This window comes from Bos mutus, chromosome 18 (genome assembly GCF_027580195.1).
Source record: "Bos mutus isolate GX-2022 chromosome 18, NWIPB_WYAK_1.1, whole genome shotgun sequence".
NCBI lineage: Eukaryota > Metazoa > Chordata > Mammalia > Artiodactyla > Bovidae > Bos > Bos mutus.
In genome coordinates this window covers 18,579,131-18,585,130 of record NC_091634.1, presented here as the reverse complement: position 1 = coordinate 18,585,130, position 6,000 = coordinate 18,579,131, and the positions used below count along the sequence as shown (strand labels likewise).

The 6,000-nt window shown below is 58.7% G+C and overlaps 1 protein-coding gene across 1 annotated transcript in view; it reads left to right on the top strand.

Annotated features, from left to right (window-relative positions):
* The first annotated feature begins 256 nt into the window (after positions 1-256).
* Positions 257-6,000, top strand: part of CHST8 (carbohydrate sulfotransferase 8) — a 145,362-nt gene continuing 139,618 nt past the window's right edge. The window contains exon 1 of the mRNA XM_070387989.1: positions 257-602. The gene's annotated coding sequence lies outside the window, so the exon portion shown is untranslated. The remainder of the gene's footprint in view (positions 603-6,000) is intronic.

Here is a 6,000-nt window from a genome sequence, read left to right as displayed (position 1 = left end):
CCCACCCCCACCCCCGGGCCGCCGGACCGCGCCCAGCGGCGTTTCCCTCCCAGCTTAGCCGCCCGTGGGGCCGCGCGAGTAGGAGAGCGCGCGTGGGCGCGGCGCCCGAGAGCTCCCGGGAGGGAAGAGTCGATTGAGGTGTGATCCCCTCCCGACCCGGCCACCGCCGCGGCCGCTACCACCGCGGGGCGGGGCCCAGGCCGGGGGCGGGGCGCCGGGCGGGCGCGGCGCTATTTCCAGCCTCGCCGGAGGCTCCGCTCGCACTTCGCTGGGAGCCTTCCTGGCGCGAGAACCGGATCCAGCGGGGCTGTGAGGAGAGGAGACGACGGCAGCGGGAGACGCGAGGGGGGCGGACCGGAGCCGGGGACAGAGGAGGAACACGCCGCCGTGCCCTCTCCCTCTTCTGCGCGCTCCGGTGGCCGGCCCTTCGCCTCTCGCCTCGCCGACCTCACGGGGCTCCGCTCGGAGCAGGAGGAGACGCCGGGCCCTAGCCGGGGCGGAGGGCGCCCTACAGCCCGGGCGCCCCGAAACGGAGGATTCGCAGTGGAGAACCGCGCCGGGGCTGGAGCCTCCCGCGGCCCCGAAATCGCCGGCTGCGCCAGGTAAGTGCGCTGCGCCCCCGCCCCACTCCGTCCCCGCCCTGTGCCGGCTTCCGCCGGGAGCGGAGCCCCGAAGGGTCCCCTGGGACTGCACTGCGCCCCAGCCCCGAGAAGCCCCGAGAAACGACGTGGTAAGAGTTCCAAGCCGCGAGCGGGGATAGAGAGCGCGGGGTTCCAGTCTGGCCGCACTTTGGGGACTGGCTCCAGTAGCGGGAACTTTAATTAGACTTTTGCTCCTTGGATTTTGCTTGTCGCCGCGCGTCTGCGAACTGTCACCCCGCGGGCTCACTCGGTCCCTGCGGATCCTCCGCTCCTCTTCTTCGCCCTGGATGCTGGGCGCGGGGAGGCAGCGTCGGCCCTGGAGAGAGCCGTGCCGGAGCCCGGGGGCTCCCCGAGCTTTCCCGCGCGCTGGGGACGGGGACTCGGGGACAGGTTGTGACGGGGAGGCTCGAGGGAGGAGTTAGAGGCTACCTTCTTGGCTTCCTACGCTACGGCGGAAGGTGCGCCCGCGTTCCATTTGCGCGCATCCTCACCCCACGACTCTCCGGCGCACCAGCCTGTTTTGTACTCAAGGAGAGTGTATGTGCGTCAGTGATCCTGTGAAGGTGTGTGCGTGCGCGTGTCCAGGAGTGCAGTGGTGCAGGAGCCCGGGAGTAGGCGGTGAAAGGATCCGCTTTACCGCGGGACCCAGCCGAGCTCCGGCGGCGGCTGCAGCTCTAGCTGCTGGCTTCTAGTTCTGCGACCAGCTCTGGCCTCGCCCGAGGCTGTCCCCGCCCGGCCAAGGCGCGTTCGCGGGATTTAGTCGTGCCAGTGCTGGCGCTTGTGTCGGAGGTGACCCCTGTCTCTTCCCCTAACTTTGGCGGTACATTTAGGGCTCCAGGCCCTGCGACCCCGACCTGGACGCGGCGGCAACCATGCAGCGCCCTGGGCTGTGGGCACTCGTTGCCCGGCTGTCTGTCCTAGCCGAAAAGTAGGGGCCAACCCCGGGATTCCCTGTCCCTTAGCAGTCTCCAATACTGTGGTGGACCCTGGTCCTTGGGCCGCCTCCCAGCTGGAGCCTGGGCCGTGATTGGCTCTGCTAAGTGAAGCGGACTGGGCCCCCTGTTTGTGCTTGGCCGCAATCTGGCCTGGCAGCAGAGCCTGAAGGAGAGGCCAGTGAGTGAAGGGACCAGTGTCGGGGAGGAGTGGCGGTTGCAGAGGGGTTAGGGGCAGACAAGCCCCTTTCCCATCCTTGGGCTGCTTACAAGCTGCACTACCAAGATCCCTTCCTTCCGCTGATCTCTCATATCTGAGTTCACCTTGACCCTTGCCCGTGGGGTGGAGAACTTTCCCTAAGTCCAGCCCTAGAACAGTGCAGCCTCCAGGCAAGAGTGGCAGAGCCCTCTTTAAAATTTCCCAGCTGCCATAGCCTCTCCTAGCCACCCTCTGCTCCTGTCCCCAAAGCAAGGCAGACAGGCCACCAGGAAGGGTGACATTCTGGTCCCTGGAGGAGGCCCTGTTTTAATCCAGACAGCCCACTGCATATGGCAGGACGTGTTGTGGGGAGCCCTTGGACGGCGTGAAGCGCATTCCAAAGACTTGGTCAGACTTGCCTCTGTGAAGTGACCCAAAGGAGGAATAACATTCAAACTCTGAAGAGAATTAAACCTCATAGGATGATCGATACTCCAATAGCAGTTGAATAGAAACCCCGCCCCCCCCCCGGCAAAGTCTGACCCCATCCATTGCCTGGCCCATTCACCCTGGGACAGAGGGAAGGCACAGCATATTTATTTATTTACCTGGAATCAGACTCCGTGAGAGTGAATTATGTTCCCCCTGTATTGATTTTTAAAAAGACCCCAAATTAAAAAGTCAAGGCTTTCTTAAAGCAAGGTCAAAGATTAATTATTTATAGAGAGACATCAATCAATCAGTGGGGGGAGGGGCTCACTTCCGGATTGCCTGAGCAGGCAAAAGGGAGCATCTTCTGATTTTCCCTGCTTCAGCTAGGAAAGAAACAGCCTTGTCTGACCTCTTGGGCTTCGCAGAGTTGTCCTGAATGGTGACCGGAGAAGTATGCTCTGTAACTCAGCCTGCAGTTGGACATGCCTTTTTAATCTTGTAGCCAGATATCACTTGGGAAATTTCATACATATTTGCTGTGTTTCCATAATGAACATATACTGATTACAGAGTATCAAGGGAATTTCATTTTTTAAACATTTATTCAAATCTCTGTTTATGAAAGCTAATAAGTCTGAGAAAGTTCAGTAACTACTTTTTTTTGCCATATGGTTGTTGGGAAAATATGCCTGGTGGGCTCATCTCAGAATTCACCTTCTAAAGAAGGAACATCAGATTCTCCTGATTGGAAATGCCGTGCAGGCTGCTTCTCTGCTCATCACTCTGGTTGGTGTCAGTGGTGGCCGGATAGGCTGTTTGTGGTTGTGCCGATCGAACAGATGGGAGTTGTATTCATTGCTAGCTGATGCATCTGGTTGAAGGCACATACAGTAGGCACTGGGATCTTTGGGGGAATGTTGGGGGAAGGTGTGGTGCCCGATCTCTTGCCTGCTGCCTGGCCTAGAGTCTCAGACACCTGTCTTAGCCATACCTGCCACACCTTCCTGGTTTACCCATGTGTGGGAACCATGTGGGAGAAACATGGAGCTTGGAGGGAACATATGGGCAAGAAAATGGACAAAAGATTATGGTAGCTTTTTCATGAATAACTGGCAATTAGAGTCAGTAAACACTGTGAAACCAGTACCCAGCCTTTCAGCTAATCAAAAGGTAATGAGTTATAAACAGGAAATTTATGTAGTGCTGGCCCAAGGAGATCAATGTGACTGTGACACGGGACAACGAGACATAAAAAAGCGATCAAGAATGATTGTCTGGATGTGTATGTGGCCACAGTATCTGGGAGCCTGGGGATGTTTGCTGGGGGCAGGCAAGAGCGTGCTAACGGTGTGGTGACAGTAGGCTCCCCAGCTCTTTGGAGCCACTGCCAAAGCTCGTCTGACGGCAGAGCAGCTGTGTTCCCTCCCTCCTGGGAAAAGGCTGCCCAAAGGCAGAGGAAACTCTTGAGTTCAGGCAGCTGGAGGACAGAGCCACATTAGCTCAGGTAGCAGAGGACACAGGAGACGCCGTCTCATTTCCTTCCAGCTGGAGGATGTGTGACCCTGCGGTCGGTAAATCACGGCGACAGAAGATGAGACTTACAAATTGGCCGTGGGAAAAAGTTGTGACTTTTACCCTGTACAAAACTACCTGTCATTTGTGATCTGGTGCTCCAGCCTGCACCTGCTGGCCACAGATGCATCCTCAGCCACTGGCAGGCTGGAGCGGCCTGTGTGCAATCCGGGTGGGTTGACAGTGAGAAGCAAAATTCCATCGTGAAAGCTACCTTTGGGGAAGTCAGAGAGTGTCTGTAGGCAGGGGGCCTGGGTCCCAGCATTTCCACTCCCCACCTTGAAGGTCACGCACTCCTGGGAAATCGGTACTTCTTGCTACTGGTGACTGAGAGCAAGACACCCTGTCCCTGCCAACTCAAGGCTAGAGCTGGGCCTGGTCAACGACATTTATTTGACCTAAATTAGAACTGTTAATGTTGAAACCTAAAGCTAAAGAATGCTGCGTCCCATACTCCCAGTGTCAGATTCCCTGTCGCCCTCCATTCAGTGACCAAACACAAGCGTGTATTTGGTGTCTGTTGCTGGATCAGGCTCTGGGAAAGGCCAAACTAAGAGTGGTCCCTCCTCTTGCAGGTTTTGTCATCTGGTGGAACAGAAACTCCATCACCATCCACTCATCACGCACCGATTCATGCCGTGCCAGACGGCCCTATTACTAAACAGGTCACCAACGCATGTGTGATTCTAGGCCCTGATGAACATGTAGAGGAAATATCCGTGTGGTTGCAAAACAGAGATTTACGATAGAGTAATCTGACCTAGACCGACGGCCCTGGAGGACTTCCTGGAGGAGGTGACTCTCCCGCTGAGCCCTGAAAGAAGAGCTGTAACTAAGCATGGAGGGAGCTTTCCAGTGCAGAATGTGAATGAGTGAGAGAGATGGAGCTGACCAGGAGCTGTGGGAAGGCCCATGTGGCCAGCAGGGTGAAAGAGGGAGATGGGGTTGGAGACACACAGAGTCCTGACTGTAAAGAGCCTCAAAGGCCAGGGAGGGACCTGGGACTGCTGCAGAGCAGGGAGCCCAGCGAGGAGGGGGCTGCAGTAATCCTGGAGGGAGGCAGCTGTGGTCCTCCAGAGGGACGGTGGACCTGAATCTACTGGGGCCTGGTTCGGTGCAGAGCAGAGAAGACGAGGGGACGTGAGATGGTCAGGACCACGACTGGAAGACGTCAGCACCCTGAGGCAGGGCCCCTCGAACCAAAATGTTCCAAGTGCTCCTCCACTCTCGTTGGGTTCGATCCCCCAGTCAGGCAGCCACTTGTGCGGCCCTGCCTCTGTGGCCCTGCCCACCTGTCTCACCTCCTCAGCCAACCCCTGAGCCCTTGGGTCTTCCGCTGCCTCCCCCCAGGCGTTCACCATTTAGGCCTGGCTCGTGGTGGGCGCACAACAGGTGACCGCGCAGGGTTGGTGCTTTCATGAGGACAGCTGATCGGACACCCTCCTTAATGCCCCCCTGCTGGCCAGAGGTTTCATCCTTGGTAGGTCCCTAAGCTGCCATCCTCTTGAGTCTGACCCACAGCTGGTAGGCACCTGACTCAGAAAGAGCTCCTCTCCTGGGCCCTGCCTCGGTTCTCTCTCCTTTCCTTGCCTGCCCCCACCCTCTGCGAGGGGCTCTGCCCATGGCCTCAAGCTCCTAACCCCCCTCCAATGTCATTGAGCTCCCTGTGGCTGGCTGAGCTCGGCTCAGGCCCCGGCTTCCCTGCAGCCCTCAGCTGGGTCCCCCCTGGCTCTGTCTTCCAGAACGCGGGTGGGGGGAGCAGGTCTGTGAGTCACCCCGCTTCCCGTTGTTCCCACGCTGCTGGCTTCGGGCCCTGAGCCGAGCGGCCGTGCTGAGCTGCTGGCAGCAGCCCGGGTCACTGTCACCTTGTCCTCACTCTGCCTGGCCCTGAGCCAGCTCCTCCCTGGCGGGGCCGGACTCCGATGTGGGAGGAGAGCCCAGGAGAGGATGCTGGGAGGCACAGGTCCACTCCATGGACCCCAGGCCTCTCTGGGGCTGATTTCCTCCAGCCCCTGGGCTCTTTGCCTGGAGTTTGGCCTCTTCAGATTCTGGCTGCTGCCCCGCCCCTGCCTTGCCACTGCGGACCACAGGTCGTGCCCTTGTGCTCGTCAGTCTCAAGAATGGAAAGGTGGCCCAGGAGAGTGCCCTGCCAGCAGACCCTAGCCTGGGCTCACGTTGACTCATACTTGGCAGACTGGTTGTCCCCACTTCCGAGGCTGCCTCT